A 23711-nucleotide genomic window follows, 5' to 3' on the forward strand; every position below is an offset into this window, starting at 1 on the left:
CTCACCAAAAGCAATTGCAACAAGAGCAAAAATTGACAAATGGGATCTAATTAGACTCAAGAGCTTCTGCACAGCAAATGAAACTATCAACAGAATGAATAGACAACCTACCTACCGAATGGGAGAAAATGTTTGCAAAGTATGCATCTAACAAAAGTCTAATACCCAGCATCAATAAAAAGCTTAAACAAATTTACAAGAGAAAAATATACAAGCCCAATAAGAAGAGGGCAAAAGACACGAACAGACACTTTTCAAAAGTAAATGTATATGCGGCCAACAAGCACACAAAGAAAAAGTTTAATATCATTGATCATTAGAGAAATGCAAATCAAAACCACAATGAGATACTATCTCACACTAATGAGAATGGCTATTACTAAAAAGTCAAATAATAACAGATGCTGGCGAGTTTGTGGAGAAAAGTGAAACTTTATACACTGTTATGGGAGTGTAAATTAGTTCAACCATTGGGGAAAATAGTATGGCAATTCTACAAAGAGCTAAAAGTAGAACTACCATCAACAATCTTATTACTGGATATATACCCAGAGAAATATAAATAATGCAACCATAAAGACATATGCATGTGAATGTTCATTGCAGCACTATTTAAAATAGCAAAGATATGGAGTCAACCTAAATGCCTGTTAATGACAGATTAGATAAAGAAAATGAGGTACATATACACTATGGAATACCATGCAGCCATAAAAAATGAGATAATGTCTTTTGTGGGAACATGGATGAAGTTGGAGGCTATTATTCTTAGCAAACTAACACAGGAATGAGAAACCAAAGACCACATGTTCTCACTTATAAGTAGGATGAAATCATAAGAACTTATTAACACAAAGAAGGAAACAATAAACACTGGGGTCCACTTGAGGGGGGAGGGTGGGAAAAGGGAGAGGAGCAGAAAAAATAATTATTGGGTACTGCGCTTAACACCTGGGTGATGAAATAATGTGTATGACAAGCCCTCATGACACATGCTTACCTATGTAACAAAACTTCACATATACCTCCAAACCTAAAATGAAAGTTAAACAGACAAAAATAATTTAGTAGTAGGTTGCTTATATTTTTTCAACATGTGGCATATGAAAATAAAACATTTGCAATCCTATTTCATATGCACATTAATTATGTAAAATTAGAAGCACTAAGGGTAGGTCATTAAGTGCTGATTAGACAATAATATTATGTGTTCTGGCAGCACTGGTAATAAGGAACTACGTTTACTTCCAAAGGGAGGAAAGATCATTAAAATTTTAATTTGTTTCTCAACAGTTCAATTATAAAATGCTTAATGTGATGGACTTTAACCTTATGGGACTTAACACAATTATGGGACTGTTCCAGTATACCTTGCTCTCTTGTGTTTATTTTCTCAAAGGATTAGGCACTTGTAACTGTTTTAAGATCATTCTTGGCTGTAAAATATTTTATAGTGTCTTTCTTTTACTTCCTACACTGTTTCTATATTTTAGATGCCTGGCAAGATAACTTCAAATGAAAAGAGAAATGTTTATCTTGCTGAAAATGAAAACTTTCAAGTATACCTTTTAAATATGGTTCAGTAGATACCTACTTAATGTCTCCTTTGTGGATATCATGATAATAGCTCCCACTGGTCTAGAGTTCATTGGGTACTCACGTACTCACTTATTCATCCAATCAATAAATCTAAGAAACAAAGGTGCTTTTGTTTTTGTTTTTTTTCAAATGGAGTTTTGATCTGTCACCTAGGTTAGAGTGCAACAGCACGATCTTGGCTCACTGCAACCTCCGCCTCCCTGGTTCAAGCAATTCACCTGCCTCAGCCTACCAAGTAACTGGGATTACAGGTGCCCACCACCATGCCCGACTAATTTTTGTATTTTTAGTAGAGACAGGGTTTCTCCATGTTGGGCAGGCGGTCTTGAACTCCTGACCTCAGGTGATCCGCCCACCTCAGCCTCCCAATGTGCTGGAATTACAGGTGTGAGCCACCCCCCAACACTCTCTTTAAATGTTTTTATGTACTGCCATGTGCAGACATCTATTTTTTCCTGGTTTTACAGTCTAATCATACCCATGGTTAAGTAGCTTCACCATACTGACAAAGACATCCTCAGTTTTCCCTCAAATAAAATAATTGCAAATTTGAGCACCTAATTTTTGCTAATATGAAAAAACTAAAGAAAAACTCAGAGAACTGCATTTTTCTTCCCATACTTCACTTATGTAGTTTAACCAGGGTCTTCTGAAAATTGCCCTGTCTGTATCTCAACATTTAAATAGGAACTTTAGTCGAGATATTAGAGGCAACATTCTCAGAAGTTTAGTTAGCCAACTGTGTTTGGACTTTCAGGTTGCAAGTAACATAAACCATTTTCTAAATTTATAACAAGAATGCACATAAATTTGCCAGAAGCTAAAGGCATACAGTTTGAAGATGAAGCAAATTGTCTAAAGCTGGGAACAATGACATGTGTCTGTTGCCTCAGCTATATAATTTCAGAAACTTGGAAGGCTATGTAAGGATCATGTAAACTCAGGAATTCGAGGCCGTAGTGCCCTGTGATCATGTTTGTGAAGAGCCACCTCACTCCGGGGCTGGGACATGTAGGAAGACCATGAGAAATAAAAGAAAAGAGAAGAAAAGAAAAGAAAGGAAAGGAAAGGAAAGGAAAGGAAAGGAAAGGAAAGGAAAGGAAAGGAAAGGAGAGGAGAGGAGAGGAGAGGAGAGGAGAGGAGAGGAGAGGAGAGGAGAGGGAAAAGAGGAGGAGAAGAGAGGAGAGGAGAGGACAGGGGAAGGGAGAGGAGGGGAGGGGAGGCGATTCAAGAGGAGGGGAGGAGAGGGGGAAGGGGAAGAGACGGGAGGAGAGGGAAGGGAAAAAGGGAAGGGAAGGGAAAAAGGGAAGGGGAAAGGGAAAGAAAAAGAGAAAGAAAGAGAGAAAGAATGAAAGAAAGAGTAATTGAGATACATATTTGAAGTAATTAGTGAATATATAATATTTGAGGTAATGTTTCTGGATGACATAACTCAGGAAATGAGCACCAGTATGGAAGAGAAGCACTTAGACGAATAAGCAAATGAACATTTCGTGGTTTATGTTTACATTTATTTAGCATGTAGTGTCCAGTTTACCAAGTGAAGAAGGATTTGGAAAGAGAGTGATCACAAACCACTGATGTCAAAGGCCCCTGAATAAATGAGTCATCTGTGGTATGAGAATTAGACAATTTATTTGGCAAACTAGAGGTCATTCGTGATCTCGATTAGAAGTAGTTTGTTTTTTTGGTGGTGGTGGGGTCTGATTAGAGAAACTTCAAGAGAAAAATGGAAGTAAATAAGACACTATAAAGAGGATTTTAAAAGTGGTTTACTATTGAGCTATTGGGAGGTAGCAGGAGTAGAATATGATGTCAAGAGAGGGAGTCTGCATTTTTCTATTAATTTCCCTTTTTTCGGTTAAGATGCTAGCTATTATAACATATTTGTATGTTGGTGATAATTGGCTCTTCATTTGCTGAAACTGGACCTTTACCTCACCCCATATATAAGAATCAACTTAATAGAGATTAAAGACTTAAGTATATGACCTGAAGCAGTAGAGGAAAACATAGCAGAAAAGCTCCATGGCATTGGTCTGAGCAATGATTTCTTGGATAAAACCCCAAAAGCACAGGCAACAAAAGAAAAATGGAATAGAAAAATGAGACTAGATCAAGCTAAAAAGCTTTTATATAGCAAAGAAAACAATTAACAGAATGAAGAGACAATCTATAGAATGGGGGAAAATATTTTCAAATTATACATCTGATAAGAGGATAAATTCAAAATATTTAACAAACTCAAACTACTCAATAACAAAGAAATAATCCTGCTAAAAAAAATGGCCAAAGAACCTGAATAGACATTTCTCAAAAGAAGATACAGAAATGGCCAACAATAATATAAAAAAAGTGCTCAACATCACTGATCATCAGGGGAATGCAAAGTAAAACCACAATGAAATATCAACTCATAGCTGTGAGAATGGCTATCATAAAAAAGATGAAAGATAAGAAGTGTTGGTGAGCATGTAGAGGAAAGGAAACAATGTATATTGTAGGTAGGTATGGAAATTAATACAGGCATTGTGGAAAACAGGATGGAGTTTCCTTAAAAACTATAAATAGAACTACCATAGTATCCAGCAGTCCCACTTCTGGGTATATATCCAAATAAATTGAAATCAGTATGTTGAAGAGCTGGTTGCACTCCTAAATTCATCACAGCATTATTCACAATAGCCAAGCTATTGAAACAATTTAAATGTCCATCAGTGGAAAAGTGGGTTAACAGAATGTGGTATATATTCACAATGGAATACCATTCAGCCTTTGAAAAGGAGGAAATTTTGTCCTGTACAACATCATGTATAATCTAGAGGGCATTATGCTCAGGGAAGTAACTTACACACAGATAGGCAAGTACCATGTAATCTTACTTACATGTGGAATACAAAAAAGTTGACCTCATAGAAATACAGAATGGAATGATGGTTATCAGAGGCTGGGGGGTTGGAAAGAATGAGGAAAGAGGAAATGTGAGGCAAATAGCACAAAGTTTCAGTTAGACAAGAAGAGTAAATTCTTCTAGTCATCTCTTATACAGGATGGCAACTATATGTGATAATAATGTATTGTACATTTCAAAATTGTTAAAAGAATAGATTTTAAATGTTCTCATCACAAAGAAAGTATAAATATGTGAGGTGATAGATATGCTAATTAGACTGATTTGATCATTCTAAAACATATACATGCATCATAACATCACATCGTACCCCATAAAGATATGCAATTATTGACAATTATCAAAATAAATAAATAAATACAAAAAAATCTCAAAATGAATGGAAAATTTATTAAGTAAGAGAGAAGGGGATAAGAAGGGGACAATAGTCAGAGAAGTTTACCTATGAGGAAATTAAGGTACAAAGCATTTAGAAACTTACCCATTTCCATAGCTGTTAAGTGGGAGATCTTCAACAAAATTTTGCAATGCCTCATTCCAGAGATTCTTTTGTTAATTTCTACTCTATGTTGTATTTTCCTGAGTAGAGGGGGGAATAATTAACCAGGCCATTGTAAACTAGGTATATATTGCAAAATATATTCATTGTACCAGCCTATAGGTAAGTGAGCTCCTGGCCAGTATTCTCTCTCTCTCTCTCTCTCTCTCTCTCTCTTTTTTGAGATAAGTTCTTGCTCTGTCACCCAGGATGGAGTACAGTGGTGCAGTCACAGTTCACTGCAGCTCCACCTCCTGGACTGATAGAACAATACTCAGCCTCTTGAGTATCTGGGACTACAGGCTCATGCCACAATGGCTGGCTAATTTTGTTATTATTTTATTTTTCAGAGATAAGGTCTCACTATATTGTCCTGGCCAGTCTCAAGCTCGTGGGCTCAAGCAATCCTCTCACTTCAGCCTCCCAAAGTTTTGGGATTACATGTGTGAGCCACTGCACCTGGCCTTTCTCTGCCATAAGGTTTGTTTTTAAATAGACTTTATTGGGTATAACATTCCTACATGGATGTTAAAAAAAATTCTAATGCAGAACACAGAAAGAATCTCTTTTGAAGTGCTGTAGAAAATTAAAGGCTATCACCCCAAAAGTTGTATCTAAGAGGAGCAAGCATCAGAGCTAACCAGAGCCCTGGCCTACAAGCCTAAGCAAAAGCATTCAACCATCACAATAAGAAGGCAGAACAAGGAAACCAAGAAGGTTAAGTTTCTCTTTTCTTTTCTGTCCAGGCCAAAGTAGAGCAAGTTCATCAAGTTCAGCAAAATCCCCAAAACAGTAACATTGAGACACATTGTTAACCACCTCATTAGAACAGTACTTAATTAGATAGAAATATGTGAACAAAGCATATTTTAATCATATTACCGTATACATAAATCTAAACGCTAACAATTTTCCACTCTTGCCTGCGTGGTCAAGAAGCATATATTTTGGGTGCCCACCCCTCTAGAGATCCTATCCATGTTTGCAGCTCCTTCAGAATCCCATGTGAGTTCAGAGGCACCTGCTGGGATCTCATGCCTTACAGGTGATATAGATCTATAGGACATGACTTGCGTTGTGCTAGGTCTTTGTCTTCTGCATACCAGGGTTCTCACCACCGTGGCATCTGCCCACCAGATTAGCGGGTGGAGACCAGGTTTTCAGCTGTTCTCCTACAGGCTGCATACAAGCACACTCCAGACAAAAGCAGATTCCCAGTGCCTGAGCAACCAATGTAAGCTTTCGCCAACGGACAAAGTTATCTCCCATCTAAGAGAATGTAGCATTTGAGAGAAGGGACAATTCATGTGAATACAATTGACACTTGAGAGGTCTAAACTCATTTTAGTGACCATATAAAGCTAACTGACTTTCCCATCTTCATAATTTTGTCTATAAGCTAAATTATAGGCCAGTGTAATTTTCTAGTCTTTTCAATACAACCATCCTGTTATGTAAAAGTTTTAGATTCATGTTTTATTTTATTGCTCACTTCTTTACTGAACCAGCACTCATTTATTGTGCTATCAGAAACCCCAATTCTATGATAATTTACTCATTTTTTTCAATATTCATTTTCCCCATTTAGCATAACTGAATTCATCTTATTCTTGAGGTTACCTCTTCTTCATCCTCCTCAGTGGACACTGCTTATTCTTTTGTGACTCACATATCTTAAGATCCAGATAGTAGCAACAACTAATATTTAACAAGTACATACTCCAGCGCCTTTTAGGTTTATTATATCTGAAATTTCATTAGTATTCTTATTAACGTTTTTCAGATGAGAAAATTCAAGCACAGAGATCAAGTAAATTTTCCCAAAGCCACACAATTGAAAGATACATAAACAAAAAGTTCAAACAGCCTGGCTCTAATCCTGATATGCAATCAGAATCTTCTTGCCAACATGCCCCTTCCTTTTATTCAGAATATATTTGAATATACATTACACATATATTTTGGGTGCCCACCCAAATATATTGCAGTGAAGATGGCACTGAGAACTCTGAATGCAATGGGAATCAGACGTTGGATTCTTGTGGATAGTGCTGTGTCTCCCTGGTAAGCACAACATATGTGAAAGCAAATTTTAATTTAGAAGTCACTAAGTAAAATGCATGAGGAATAATAGTATATACACCCAGTAAAATTGATCAATTCACTATAAATGCACAGGTTTATTTCTGAGCTCTTTATTATTTTTATTAGTCTTTTAAAAATAATTTCAACTTTTATTTTAGATTCCAGGGGTACATGAGCAAGTTTGTCACATGGGTGTGTTGAATGATGCTGCAGGTTGGGGTATGAATTATCATCACCAAATAGGTAGTTTTTCAATATTTGCCCTCTTCTGTCTCTCCTCCCTCTAGTAGTCCACAGTGTCTATTTTTCCCATCTTTATGTCTATGAGTACCAAAGTTTAGCTCCCACTTATAAGTGAGAACATGTGGTATTTGGTCTTCTGTTCCTTTGTTAATTCGCTTAGGATGACGCCCTTGATCCATGTTGCTGCAAATGATTTCCTTCCTTTTATGGCTGCATAGTATTTCATGATATATATATGAATCATATTTGCTTTATCCAATCCACCATTGATGGGGACCTAAGTTAATTCCATGTCTTTGCTATTGTGAATAGTGCTGCTATGGACATAACAGGTACATATGTCTTTTTGGTAGAATGATTTCTCTGGGTATATAGCCAGCAATGGGATTACTGGGTTGAATGGTAGTTTTAAGTTTTTTGAGAACTATCCAAACTGCTTTCCCTAGAGGTTCAATTAATTACATTAATTGAATTACATTCCCACCAGCAGTGTGTAAGCATTCCCTTTTCTCCGCAGCCTCACCAACATCTGTCATTTTAAAAATACTTTTTAAGAATTCTGACTGGTGTGAGACAGGATCTCATTGTGGTTGTGATTTGTATGTTTTATTGGTCTTATATGTCTGTCTGTAACTGGTATCATATTGTTTTTATTACTGTAGTTTCGGAATATATTTACAAATCAGAAAGTGTGATGCCTCCAGCTTTGTTCTTCTTTTTCAGGATTGATTTAGCTATTCTTGGCCTTTGTAGTTCCATATGAATTGTAGCATTGTTTTTATCTATTTCTGTTAAAAAAAATGCCTGTGAGATTTTGATAGGAACACATTGTGTTTTTAAAAGTGATAAATTATTCTTAAGTTTAATTAAAGCTTAAGTTGACAAATTTTTTTCTGACTCTTTGAGAGAAAACTTCCTGTATAATTAAATGTTTGCTTTTCTATAAAAAGAAATGTAAGGAAATTGGTCCTTTGGAGAAACGCTCTTCCACAAAACTCTAAAGCAGGTGGCAAAACTGTTCTCATTGTTCTAAATATGGTCCTCCTAATTTGAGTCCCAAGTCTCATTGAAAATGATTGCCACAGGCACCTAAGGAGAGGCTATCTTTGCCTTTTATGACTATTTGATTTTCTTGATGAATGGCTAGTTATTACAGACTTCCTGGAATTGATTTGAGTATGTCTTTATTTCATGATTCACAAATTCTGCTGTTTCAAAATACGTTGTTTGAAATCAATTCTTAAAATTTCAAAGCTTTGACTTTGTCTGATAGATTGGTGTTCATCTCTAATTGAAATGAGATGAGTGAAGCCAATGAATAACCTAGTACACATTAGGAGTTCAATAATATTAAAGAAAGCTAAAAGGAAAAGAAAAACACTCCACCTAAAAAGGATTACAAGAAGCCAATAAACATGGAGTATAAGGCTTAATATTTCATTTGAGTATAGACAGATACATGAGTGAGTATCTTGATTTATTACAGAGTTGATCTTAAATTATTTTTCACACTTACATTGCTCTTTGAATTAAATATGCATTATTAAAATAATCTTAATGGAGAGAAGACATCGTATTTAAAACTGTAAGTTATTTTTATGTTAGTTTTTTACTTATTGATGTATTTGTTAACCCAGATTTGTTTAGTGTGGACTTTAGGAAAGCTTCAATAGAAAGAGGTTTTGAAAGTTGCATGATGACTGAAGACTTGGTTTTCACACCTAGGAAGGAGTCTCTTAAACTTGGTTATGTATTGACAAGATTTTGCCGTATTTTAGAATAATCTTACTTTAATAATTCTATCCACAACAATGTAATTATTCAAATGCTTTGTATTCTAAATACATACAGCATATTTTGGCACAGAGCATTTGCAGCCAGTGTCTAAGCAGTGTATTTTCAGCCAGAAAGTCAAAACCGTGTCATCTGAAACTCACGTCTGGTAGTGTTTTACCTTTAGGTTTAGCCAATTAGTATAAAATTATACGAGAGTAACTCTTGCAGCAGGTTTTTGGAATTTTCTTGCAAAATAAGGGTATTCCAAACTAAAGCACAGAAACCCAGAAAAACATATTACACTGCAATGTGTGTCTCTGAATAAGAACAGAAGGATTTTCATGTGTGGCGTTCTTTGACGCTGGCATTCTCTTTTCATTCGAATCTAAGAAGCTGCTTTGTGAGCAGTTTTATTTAAATAAGTGTTTCAAGAAAGCACTCATTTTATTAAAGGCAGTATTGAAAACTTATTTTCTCCCTTTACATTTTTTTTTCTAGGAGATCACATAAAAGTAGTTATTTATTTCTTTCATTGCTGAAGTGGAATACCATAAAATGGGGCATGTTGGAAATATAGGTACTTTCGTACAACTGAAAACTCCCACAAAGTACTTGTTTGTTCAAATCTTCTAGCCTTCACTCTTTCTTCAGGCAATTCAAATGCTGTTTGCGACATGTGACTGTTTGATGAAGACCAGCATAGCATGTCCTAGCCAATCTATATGCTAAATATTAATAAAGCTTTTTAAAAATAAAAATCGTCACGAAGTACTTTTTATATGTTCTTCTGACACCTTTAAAGTAACGAACCATTTTCTGGGCCACTACTCTAGTGCTGGCTGTTAGGACAGTTTATACCAGAAAAACAGAGCAAGTTACATTTATGAACTATGAACATTTTCTGAAAGTTAAATGTTGAACATCCAAGTAAAGTCATTAAACTTGTAAATAGAAATAACAAACAATAAAATGCGACATTTATTAGGAAAAATATACATATCAGCAATATGGTAATTTGAATAGGAATATAAAAGTAAAATTGTCAGGAAACACAAACATTAATAGCTTTTAATTAGAAACCATTGGAAAGGAAGTAGGAATGAAAGCAGCAAATTATCAAACTTATTCATAAAGAGCAAACCCAAATTTATTCTAAGTTGTTCGTGTTAATATAGTCTGCAGCAGTGGACAAATCAATGTTAATTGAGTTCTAAAGCAACACATGCAGGAAACAGTTTTCAGTTTTATGAACAGTAGCTACATATGAAAAGCCAGCTTTGAAATTAAGTATAATTTAATTCAGTCCTGAATACTTTTATTGACATAAAAATTGCTAAAGATAATGAATAAATTATATGCATTTCTAATGCGGTATTATTTTCTTTCAAACCTTTATTATGCAAACATTTGAACTTGCAGCAAATTTGAAAGAACTTTTTAATGAACACCCCAAAATTCACTACCCATATTAAAATTTTACTATACATCCTTAATTATGTTACTGATTCATTTATCCCTTCCTTTATCCATGAATTCATCTTATTTCTATCCAAATAATGTAAATTGCAAACAACTCAGCAATTTCCCTTAAATACTTCAGCATGCAGGGTTTTTTTTCTTTTTTTCTTTTCTCTCTCTCTTTTTTTTTTTTTTTTTTTTTTTTGAGACAGAGTCTCATTTTGTCTCCCAGGCTGGAGTGCAGTGGAGTGATCTCGGCCCACTGCAACCTCCGCCTCCCGGGTTCAAGCGATTCTCTACCTCAGCCTCCTGAGTAGCTGTGGTTTCAGGCGCCTGCCAGCACGCCCTGCTAATTTTTATACTTTTAGTAGAGACGGGGCTTCACCATCTTGGCCAGGCTGGTCTTGAACTCTTGACCTCATGATCCACCTGCCTTGGCCTCCCAAAGTGTTGGGATTACAGGCATTAGCCACCGTGCCCGGCCCGGCATGCAGGTTTTTATAAAAAAAAAAATTACAGGAAATGAAATACACCTATCCTAAGTGTACATTCCGTAACTGTTGCTAAATACAGGCACCTAATCTTCTACCAAAATATAGAACATTACCATCCAAGCCAGAAAGTTACTTTATTACCTTCCTAGGAAATCTCCTCTCCTGCCCAAGATAACTACTGATGATGTTTTCCACCAAGATGCTGTACTTTTCTAAAAGTGATGAGCTACTAAGTATAAAGGAATTACTTGTATCTTCAACTCCTGGGCTTCTAGATTCGGGATATCAACAATGACACCTTTCTCATTAAAATAAAAACTTTTCAAATTATCCTTGTAAAATATTTATGCACCTTTAATATAGTTTAGTGAAGATTGAAGAGTTTTTAAAGTAAAAGGAATTTATTAAAATGGAGGCTGTGTTAACCTGGAGAGTTAATTAGGTAACTTCTAATCAAATCCCAGAGTGCTAGCAAGTTTATTTGCATTATGGATGAATAAAAAACCACATTTCTTGTTCTTCAACTAGTTGATTATCTTACAAATTTAGATCCAATTATGAAACTGCTAAGTAGCTCAATACCAGCCATACAGTAGATACACAACAAATATTTGTAAATGGAATAGAAGAGTGAATGAGAACAAGAGAATGAATGCAAAGGGAACTGATGTTTGCTGTGTTTAGGTCATGTGACTAACATAATGCTACATGCTTTCAATAATCGTTTTTCCTTCAAACTGTTCTGCAAATCAGGCGTGCCTTTCACACCTCGAATGCTAGATACATCACTACAACCACTAAAATGCACCACTATAATTGCTGAAATGTACAGGCCCTAACTAAGGGGTTTTTAATCCCCAAGAACATCAGAGCAGCAATTGCATTAGTCATCTGCAGTAAGATTAACTAATCTTTTTATACCCCAAAGTTCTCTCTTTGTCTGGACCAGAGAGGAGCAGCTTAGAAAAGATTTTATAAATACACACTATTTGCATTTACTAATCGATTGCTCGATTATTCTAAAAATGGGAAAAATAGCAACTATTTTTTCCGGGTCAGATAATTGGTAAGTAGAGAGACCTACAAAATTTCCAATAAGTGGGATACATACATTATTAGAGCTGCTTATTAAAGGTGATTCAATATTAATATATTGGGGAAGTGAGATGAGAAATTACTAAGGATATGCACCTTCCAAAATCCAGCTGGAAAAAGGATTTTAATTATAATTCAGGGAGACCAGAGCTTGACTTCCAATATAAAATCACATCTATATAGAACAAACGAGACTTTCCAAATTTTTTATTTAATTACCATTAACAAAACGGAAAAAGCAAACCCAAAAGGCAAAATAGACAAATGAATACACAAAATAACATTAAACAAAAAATATTACATCGTTACCACATACTACCAAATAAGCTTTTATCACAATCTGGAAATACTTTTCACTAAGTGTAAAGCTGATGACTACTCATATTATGCAGTCACCAGAGAAATACTTTTTAAATACTTTGTCCTGGGGCATAATAGAAGATCCCCTGATAGTCTGTAGTCTACTTTAAGGACACTTTATAATGATTGGTGATGGATTACAAATGAGGCCAGGAGTTTAATTCTTTTGCAGCAGTAATTTAAAATGTGTATTGCTAGGAATTTATTATTTAAGTTTAACGACTTTAAGTGATTGCAGGTTATGTCTTTTAAAACACGCAATAACCCCAAGGGTTGATTTTGTCATTTGTATAGTCAACTGATAGAAATGACTTAAACAGTTTTGGTATTTTGATTATATTGGATGTATGAGTGCATTTAAAATATTTTAAGCTTTTGAATCCCTAGACATAGGGACTACATCTGTCACTGAATGAGATTTAGTTTTTCCACTAAGGCCCTGATAGGAAACCTCAATCCTGTAATTTTGTAATATGGTTATAAAATCTTGGATAAGATCTGATTTATTTGGAATGTGTCCATATTGTTCTTTGCCCGTGAGTGCACGCTGTTTATTATTCATGAGATGGAGTAAAACAGAAAGTCATTATGTTTTGGAAAATCATCCTCATAAGAACCATCGCATCTCTGGTAATTTGATTTAGCATGTCAAATGTTTGATTTCTAACTTGTTCTAAAATATTTGTTATATGTCTAATTTCCCGATTCAACTCGGCAGTCTCACAGTGTGGGAAGTGACTGATTTAACTATTTAGTTTCAGGTACTTTTACTTATTTATTTATTTTTGAGAAGAAATCTCACTCTGTCGCCCAGGCTGGAGTGCAATGGTGTGATCTTGGCTCACCACAACCTCTACCTCCTGGGTTCAAGTGATTCTCCTGTCTCAGCCTCCCAAGTAGCTGGGACTACAGGTATGCACCACCACGCCCAGCTAATTTTTGTATTTTTGGTAGAGATGGGGTTTCATCTTGTTGGCCAGGCTGGTCTTGAACTCTTGGCCTCAGGTGATCCACCTGCCTCGGCCTCCCAAAGTGCTGGGATTACAGGTGTGAGCCACTGTGCCTGGCCAGTTTCAGGTACTTTTATAAGGTAATTTCACAATTTTATTTGAGAGTGGGCAAGAATCAGTATTTAGTAATAATAATGCATATTTCATAGCACAAACCAGATAAATTCCTTGGGAGCAAAAGCTAAGTTCTTCTAACAAAGAAGAAATATATTTCATTAAATGCTACTCTATTTTTATTAGGTACTTGAGTAGCTGGGCAGAAAATGATTAAGAAACTGGGATTAATACAAATATACTCAAGTATATTGGCTCCTTTAAATAGGTCCTGAACTATTTTCAATATAAAACTATAATAATAATAATTCTTTCATCATTGTAACCATTTGTATAAAGTATGTGTGGTATATACACTTGTACTGGGGCCAGAGCATATTTGTAGAGTTCAGTTTGTACCACAGTAGGCACTTCCCCTTGTCTGGAGTGCATCTTCTTACGGCATCAATGTGAAACCTGGACTGTGACCCTTGAAGCTTACAGTTTTATTGGAACTGTAAAGAGTTTATTCATTTAACTCCCTGGTGAAATGACCACTCCTTTACAAGCAATGTCTCCATCTGAAGTAATGTTTCCTGACTTAAAGACAACTTTGTATTTTATTAGTTTTGGGAAATCAACTTTCTTTAGATTAATGTCTGCAGAGTATATACATTTTTCAAACTTTTACTTTCAACATATGTCTGTATATTTTATGTGTGTCTCTGAGAACCAGATCATGTATAGGTTTTCTTGCTGTTTACTTTTAATTGAACTGCTTAGTTTCATATGTAATTACTGATATATTTAGCCTTATATGTGCCACCTTACTACTATTGTTTTCAGTATGACCTGTTTTTGTCCCTTTTTCTTTTTTTCTACTTTTGAATTACTAAAATATATTTTAGTTTTTCATTTTTCTTTTCTATAAGCATGAAAGTCATATGTTCTTTCACTTTTCTTTTAGCAGGTACCCTAGAAATTAAAGCATGCATCCTTAAAATTGTAATTAATACAAATTATTACTTTCACTTCTTCCCTGACAATGCTTGCACATTTATTCACAAGACATTATATCATCATTTAGTACAGTCAATATTCATTTATGTTTACCTGATTTTTTCTTTTTACTTTCCTTTGCTCTTTAGTTTTACTGCATTTTGGCACTTTTAAATAGGACCAATTTCTTTCTATTTAAATATTATCTTTAGTTTTTTTTTTTTTTTTTTTTTTTTCAATGCAGTTTGATTGAGGAAATCTCTCTTTCTCTGAAGTAGCCTTTATTTTGCCATCTTTTTTGAGGAATATTTTAAGGAAATGGAATTCTAGTTGGCATATATTTTCATATAGCACTTTAATAATTATAATTGATTCTTTTTTTGGCTTTCATCTTTAATGGTGAGAGGTCACTGTCATTGCATTGTTATTACTTTAAGTTTAGGGTTTCAGTATTCTCTGGCTGATTTTAAGAGTCCCTCAGTGACTTTTCCATTGTTTTATTATAATGTAATTTTGTGTAGTTTTCTTTTTTTTTAAACTTACCTTGCTTAGAGTTCGGCTAACATATTGAATCTATTGGTATAAATAACATATCCATTAACAAACCTGTTGGTCATTTTCTCCTCCAATATTGCCTCCTCCCCATTTTCTATCTCCTCCCTTTTAGGATAACACATTATGTATATGTTCGACATTTTAACAGTGTCTCACATACTTCTTTTATCTATGTATTTTGTTTTTCTATGTGTTCATTTTGGATATATTTGATTTTTTTACTAACCTGTCTCCAATTCACTAGCCTTTGGTGCATGTCAATTATGCTGTAAAACCCATTTGTTTTTGACTTTAGTTACTATGTTTTTAACTTCTAAAATTTTTATTTGATTTTTTAAAATTCTAATTCTCTGACAGAATTACCCAATATTTTCTATAGTTTTTCTCTATTTTATTGTTAATGATAATATTAATCATAGCTATTATTTAGTCCTTCTTTGGTAATTCCAACAGCTTGATCATTTGGGGATTTCTTTCTATTGTCTATATTTTCATCTTAGCGTTTTGGTCAAAGGGTCATATGTCTTGAAATTTTTTTCCTTTTTTCTTCATTTTTAAATGCCAGAAATTGAAAAAAAAAATAGAGAAGTTCCATAAAGGATTTACCTTTCCATCTTTTGGCAGAGAGGAGGCTGATGATCCTGATCCAATGGAACTGAGCTGAATTGAGGTTGTGGGCAGTTTTGATGATGATCTGCCAAGATTTCCAATTCATACCCGCTCCAACCATATGGCTTCCCAAGGCTTCCAAATGAGAGCATGTATGCTCACAAGGGTCTCTCTCCATGGTAGTAAATACAATTGAATTTTTGTATTCTTAGTATCATGAGACTACAAACAACTCCACTTCACTATTAGAGATTTTCTGCTGAGCTTGTTAGCTTACTGTTATATGTCGCATCACAATTCAGCAAATGTCTTAAAAGGAAAACCAGCTATAGTTTTCTATTCCTCCATTCTTGCTAGGATTTTAGTGCCTTGAGTCTCCAATATTGTTTCATGAACAAGACTGCAAAAGCTCTGCTGTTTATTCTCTCTTAAAAAATCATCTCAACCTGAGCAAAGACTAGATTTTCAGCTTTTTGTCCTGTGTACAGATTCTTTAAATGCATCCAGAAAAATAGCAGCTATAAAATATTAGCCCATGTCTTTAATGTTGCTAGTTCTTCAGAATCTGGCCACCCCTATTCCTCATTTCAGCAACAGGCTTTAGAAAGAGTTTGTTTTTGATTTTATTTTTTATTTTGTTTCCCATTGTTTCTAGCTTTCAGTGAAATCACTGTTCTTCAGGCTACTTCATTATGCCATGAGTCATTCATTCAATATGTGTTTCAGAAGTGAATATGAGATAAGGTGCAAGTACTATTTTAGATTCTGGGAATACAGTGGTTAATCTAAGACTTTGCATTTGCAGTGTTATATTCTAGTGGAAGTAGATCATTAAAATATATACTAATAAATGTCAACTTATTAGTCAATTATTGTCAATTATTGGGTGGTGATAAGCCCAATGAGTAAGAAGATAAAAAGTAAGAAGATAAAAGGGATAGAAGGTGATGATGCCACTTCATATGGCATGCTCAGATATTATCTGCCTGACAAGGATACAGTCAAGGTGGTCTACATGAAGTTAACAGAGTGATATATGTACATGTCTGAAAAAGACTGTTGGCCAACAGAAGAAACACTTAAGTGAAAAGTTCTAAGGCCTTTTCATGCCTAGTGATGCTGAGGAACAGTATGCTTATAGCAAAGTGAGTGAGGCAGAGTGTTTAAAAAATAGCAGGTGGTACATTGGAACAATCATTTCCAACTTGTATTTATATTTAAATACATTTTAAATATTTATATTCATAAATGCAACATGACTTACATTGATAAAGACATTCCATTTTAACTTAACTAAAATAGAAAGCGATTAGGAGAAGAGACATAATCTTTTATTTTAGAAGTTCTCTCTCTTTTTTGCTTCCTTCCACATAGTAGCATGCAATTAGGGGACAAGTTGAATATCTTTTGCATAATTCAGGAAATATATAATTAAGGGCAGAGTGTAAAAGTGTGGCCTCTTGAGCTAGACTTCCTGTGTTTGAATGCCAGATTTGCCAATCATTAGATGAATAATGCTGCTTAATATCTCTGTACCTGAGTCCTAAACAAGGAAAGGCTGAAGAGCAAGTAAAAAGCTTTAGATATATTTGAGATGCTAGTTGTACATTCAAGTGGAAATTTAAATTACAGTCTGGAACTCAATGAATAGATTCAGACTGAAGTTAAACATATGGGTAGCGCAGAAGATGTACTGTATGCAAAGTTACGAAATTTGATGTGTTCCTCTAGGAGTTAGGCTACCCAGTAAAGGATCTGAGAAGACTGATTTGTGAGGAAAGAGGAAAACCACAAGATACTATTATTCTAGAGACCAATACTAGAATTGTTACAGAAGGAGAGTGCTTAACTGTGTAAAATGCCATAGATGGTGATAGGTCAATATGATGACTGAAAACTGATCATTACAGTCATGAATAAGGTTGTTCTGACCTTGCCAAGAGCAGTTTTTGAAGAGTAATGGAAAACAAAAGGCTGAATAAAGAAGGTTCAGAGAAAGAATGGGAGGTTAAAAAGAGAAGACAGCAAGTTAGACAACTGTAATGAAGAGTCTTGCTGCAAACAGGAGCAGACAAATGAAGCAATAATAGAGGGGAAGACGAGATCCTCCCCAGTGAGATATAAATGCTACTTCTATCTGATGAAGGTTGTTGTTAAGCCAATCAATAGGCTGTGAAATCATGGTTTGGGTCAGCTGGGTTGATTGAAGTGAGTTTTTGTGTCTCTGTAGTTTAGCGTATTGGTTGATAGCTCAGTCGTTTAACTGAGAAGCTCTCTTGGTTTTTCTTTGAAAGGTTCAGCAACATTCTTTATCAGATGTTATGAAAGATTGGGCATCTTTGCTCTGTTGGAAGAGTGGCTCTTGATATGAAAACTTGAGTCTTTACAAGCAGACCCCAACAGTAATTTTGCTGAGCCACAATTTTGAATTTTTGTGCTATATTATTTTAGTGTCCATGTTATTTAGCTAGCTGACTTCTAAGTAGTTACATCTCAACATGTCATTCTTTTCCTCCATTAATCATATGGTTATTATAACTTTGATGTGATGCCAGAAAGTTATTCTGAGATTTGGAGCAACAACAGCACAAGGATTAATTCTTTCAAGTACCAGAGGGTATTCTGCTCATTGTATATCATTATTAACAAATTAACACAAAAACGTGACGTATTACTTTACTAAGGTTGCCATAACAAAATACCACATACTGGGTGGCTTAAACAACAGAAATTTATTTTCTCATAGTTTTAGAGGCTGGAAGTCCAAGATCAACATGTCAGCAGGTTTGTTTTTTTACTAAGGCCTTTCCCTTCACTTTGCAGATGGCTGCATTTTCCTTGTGTTCACACATGGCCTTTCCTCTGTGGCTGGGCACCCCCAGTGTCTCTCTGTATGTCCTAATTTCCTCTTATGTCACCAGTCAGAATGGATTAGGGCTTGCCCTAATAACTTCATTTTGACTCAATCACCTCTGTGAAGGACCTACCTCCAAATATTGTTACATTCTAAGGTCCTAGGAATTAGGATTTCAACATATGATTTTTGGGAGAAGACATCTCAGCCCATAACTTGTGGTAATCTGCTTGATTAGTGCATAACATATGTTTTAAAGGATAAAGAAAAAATTGCTAGAAGCAACTTTTTAATTTTTTTTAAAGAATTTTATTTTAATTTTTATGGGTACATAGTAGGTGTATACACTTATGGGGTACATGAGATGTTTTGATACAGGGATGCAATGTCGACTAGTTACTTCATGAAAAATGGGTTATCCATTCCCTCAAGTATTTATATTTCGTGTTAAACAATCCAGTTATACTCTTTTAGTTATTTTAAAATGTACAATTAAAGTGACTATAGGCACCCTGTCCCTGTTGTGCTATCAAATGCTAGGTCTCATTGATTCTTTTTATTCTTTTGTATCCATTAACCATTCTTATCTTGCCCCCAACCCCCATCCCACGACCCTTCCCAGCCCTGGTTGCCATCCTTCTGCACTTTATCTCCATGAATTCCATTGTTTTGTTTTTAGATCCCACAAATAAATAACAGGTGGTGTTCGTCTTTCTGAGCCTGGCTCATTTCACTTAGAATATTGACCTCCAGTTCCATACATGTTGCAAATAACAGAATCTCATTCTTTTTTATGGATGAATTGCACTCCATTGTGTAGAAGTGCCACATTTTCTTTATTGGTTCATGTGTTGATGGAGACTTAGGTTGCTTCCATATTTTGGTTATTGTGGATAGTGCTGCAACAAATACGGGAGTGCTGCTATCTCTTAGATATACTGATTTCCTTTCTTTGGGGTACATATCCAGCAGTGGGATTGTTGGATCATACGGTAGTTCTACTTTCAGTTTCTTGAGGAACCTCCAATTGTTCTCCATAGTAATTGTACTTACATTCCCACCAAGAAGGTTCCCTTTTCTCCACAATCTCACCAGCATTTATGATTGCCTGTTTTGAAGGTATAAACAATTTTCACTTAGGTGAGATGATTTCTGATTGTAGTTTTGATTTGCATTTTTCTGACAATTTATGTTGAGCACCATTTTATCTTTCTGTTTCCCATTTGTTTGTCTTCTTTTAAGAAATGTCTGTTTAAATCTTTTGCCAACTTTTAATCAAATTATTAGATTTTTTTCCTATAGAGTTGTTGAGCTTCTTATTTATTCTGGTTATTAATCCCTTGACAGATGGATAGTTTGCAAATATTTTTTGCCATTCTCTGGATTGTTTCTTCACTTTGTTGGTTTTTCTCTTTGCTATGCAGAAGGTTTTAACCTGATGTGATCCCATTTGTCCATTTTTGCTTTGGTTGCCTGTGCTTGTGGGGATATGACTCAAGAAATTTTTGCCCAGTCCACTGTTCTAAAATGTTTCCTCAATGCAGCATGCTGCTGCTGCTAGGAGTTTGGGGAGGAATTGTGTTGATTCAAGGCAGTTTTTCTTACCACTTCAGTGCCTCTTTCAGTGATATGAAGTTAAAAGCAGGTACTGTGAGAGCTCATCTGATTTTTGGTTCATATGAAGTTTGTTTTCTGTGTGGAGAGTTGTTATTAGGTTGGTGTTCTTTCGTGAAGGACAACTGGAAGAGCCTTCTATTTCATCATCTTGATCTGCCTGCTAGAAGCAGTTCTGAAAACCATTAGGGTCAACTAAGATCAAATGAGAGTTAGGAGAACGAATACATTAATAACTAACATTTATTGTACCTCTAGTCTGCTACTATGTATGTATCTATCTCATATACCTGGCTCATAATTTATGTGTATGTGTGTAAAAAATAGTTGTTGAAAAAAGTCAACAAGTTAATTAACATTCCTGCTTCTCAGATGAGGACATTTAGGCTCTGAACTTTGACTCATAAAAAGGGTTAAATCTGCAGAGGTATCTCAATTATGAAAACCTTTACATTCAGCATATAGTAGCTGTGGCAGAGAAGGGGGAATACGATGTAATTTATAACATTTTAAATAAAATAATGTTAAAATAATTATACAACTTAAAAGCATAAACTTTAGTCACCTGGTTCATTTCTGTGCTTTGCATTTCCTGATCATTAGAAATCAGTGTGATGATCGTACACATGACAGAAAAATGGTCACATTTCACAAATAATTCTGTCTTAACTAATTGGTAACAGTGAAACAGTAGAAAAACTAACATAACTAACTCCATTTTTTGTATAAGAGGTCTACCCATTCCTGTTCGTAGGCTAATTTTAGAGCACTGAGAAAAAATTCAAAGAAAACAGTCATGTAGTTTTCTTAACTAACTCTGCAATTAAAGTATGTAAACAGCTATGTTTTGTTAAAGATTTGCAGAAGCAAACACCACATGTTCTCACTCATAGGTGGGAACTGAATAACAAGAACACTTGGATACAGGGCGGGGAACGTCACACACCAGGGCCTGTCGGAAGAGCCTGGGGGAGGGATAGGATTAGGAGAAATACTTAATGTAAATGATGAGTTAATGGGTACAACATGACACATGTATACCTATGTAACAAACTTGCATGTTGTGCACATGTACCCTAGAACTTAAAGTATAATAATAATAATAATAATAAAGATTTGCAGAAGTATTGTGATCTGATCATGGACGAAGCAGCTCCAGCCGCCTCAAACTCTTCACTAGTTCCCAAATGTCTGCATTTGTGGTCACCTCTTGATCCCAACCCCTTCCTCTTCCTGCTACCTTAAACATAAAAACAGCTTGAAATTTGTACTGACTTAAAATGGTACTTTAGAACACTAATCATCCATCTTCTTGGTTTGCTGGCTTTCCAAAAGAAAGTTGCCTTCCTTGTTCCACCTCCTTAACTTACTGGCATTTGTGAGGCAAGCCAAATGAGTTTGGGGGTTGATTACAAGTTCATTTGAGTAAGGAAGAATATGTAAGCCTTTGTGCAAATTTTGTTGAGAGGGTGAAAATTTTAATCTTCTTCCTAAAGTGATTATTAAAAATTTAAAAAGATGCAAATATCTGCATGCTACAACCTGTTTGAATAAATTTGATGCATTTTAAAAATTGCTTTTGCATTACAGTTTTTGAATTAAAAATAATGCAATTCAGCAGCTAATGTAGTTATGTTCATAAGTCATATTTTTGCTTCAATTATTTTTGCTTGGTTTGGAGTTCTCAGTGACACTTTGATGAATCATCAGGTAATGATTTGTTTAGAAATCAACTACTTAAAAACCATGTCTAATTAATTTTAGGGCTACAGAAATAAAAATCAGAGTGCCTTTGAGCACTTTTTTTTTCCCCCCAGTGACTAAGACTTCATTATTACAAGCCTGAGTCCCAACATCAGGTCTGCTCAATAAGCCACCTCTGACCCTATCACCTCCTGTTCCCAGCCACACCCAAAGTCTCAACACAGGTTCTGGGCTGGGGGAGGGGAGAACCACAGTGGCCTAGCCAGAGGCAGGGGCCGAGGTGGGATTTCAGAAAGTCCTCTTGATGGAAGTGGACTCCTGTCCCTGCAGGTAGTGAATGGCGTGGCAGGATTTGTTGGCCCAGTTTGGGCCCAGGGATACTACTTGGTTAAGTGAATGGTGAGATTGAAGCGTAGCCCTAATCCTGCAGCTCAGGTGGGCTGCCCTGGCTGTGGGTACACTCTGGGGTGGAGGGTTCCACAAGAATATGTGCAACCTGGTCCGCTGTGGGGAGGGACAGGTCAGGATGGGAGCCCTGGTGCCCCCAGACCCTGGTTTGCTATCTCTGGAGTTCTGCAGGCTGAAGCGCATGGACAGAGGTAGATGCAATCACAGGGCATGGGCCCAGGCCCTTCACAGGCTTCCCACCTCTTGGGTCCCTGCCTCTGCACAAAAGGAAGGAGAGGAGCCACCGCAAAGGAGAGAAAAGACATTGGGGAAGGCAGAGATAAGATAATAGAAAGGGTGGAGATGATGAGGAAGGAGACGAGGGGAGGACAAGAAGCAGGTAAAGAGAGATGAGGAGTCCAAGAGCAGACAATAGAAGTGGGAGGCGGCTGTGAGAAGGCAGAGAGCTGGAGAGGGAGAAGGGAGAGGTCCTCTGGGAGAAGAAAGGGAGGGAGAGAAGGGCCAGGCAAGAGAGCCTTCAGAGTTGAGGTCCCCAGACTTGGGCTGGGCCTAGTGAGATGTGAGTTCCAATGACTTCTTCAGCCTCTTCTTCAGCTCCAGGAGGAAGTTATCTAGCACCTTTTACACACGGGCTTCATGTCAAACTCCACAAAGTTGATCTTCAGAGTGAGCCTGCTTTTGCAGGTGGAACAGGAGAAGCAGTTCACACACATCAGGCCTTGTTGAGGACCAACACCATGTCACCCGACTTCATGGCTGCAGATGTTCCAAAGAGCTGGCTGTAGTGGATCTCAAAGTAGGCCAGGCCCTTCTTCTCATAGTGCCAGAGCCCCAGGAATGGCTTCTCACGCTCAGGGCAAAAAGCTCTGCATGCCACCACTCTTTGCCCAGTGTATTCACTACGTGACCCTTGATGGGCTGGCTGCAGTCCCTAAAAATAGGGACAGCATCTTGTAAATGCAGGGCAGGCAGTAGAGTTCACCCTTCAGCTCATGGGCCTCGCCAGTCAGCTCCTTCCTACAGTGGATGCAGCTGAAGTGGCCTGGGTGTCAGGCACTGTTCCTGAACATGAGGGGCTGCTCATGAATGACCAAGTGGCACTGCTGAGGTGCCAGACACTTGTGCCAGGCCCTTGGCCTTCTCGCGATATGGCAAGGCTGGTAGAGATGCCCATAAACCAGGGGTGGTACTATGCATCTTGTAGGGATGTGGCTGGTCAGCAGCCTCATCAATACAGGCCACAGAGCCTGTAATTGTGCCTGGTTCTCAGCAAGTGGGCCTTTAAATAAATAAAGCTACTTATATTGACCTGTTTGGAAAAACAATACGACCAGTTTGAAGTACACATTAAATTCAAATTTTTTTA

At 36.3% G+C, this 23711-nt stretch overlaps 1 pseudogene; it reads right to left on the minus strand.

Moving 5' to 3' along the window:
• Window positions 1-22442: 22442 nt before the first annotated feature.
• Window positions 22443-23704, minus strand: LOC106998304 (LIM and senescent cell antigen-like-containing domain protein 2 pseudogene; annotated as a pseudogene).
• Window positions 23705-23711: the final 7 nt, after the last annotated feature.

The sequence above is a fragment of the Macaca mulatta genome, chromosome 5 (genome assembly GCF_049350105.2).
Source record: "Macaca mulatta isolate MMU2019108-1 chromosome 5, T2T-MMU8v2.0, whole genome shotgun sequence".
In the NCBI taxonomy this organism is placed as follows: domain Eukaryota; kingdom Metazoa; phylum Chordata; class Mammalia; order Primates; family Cercopithecidae; genus Macaca; species Macaca mulatta.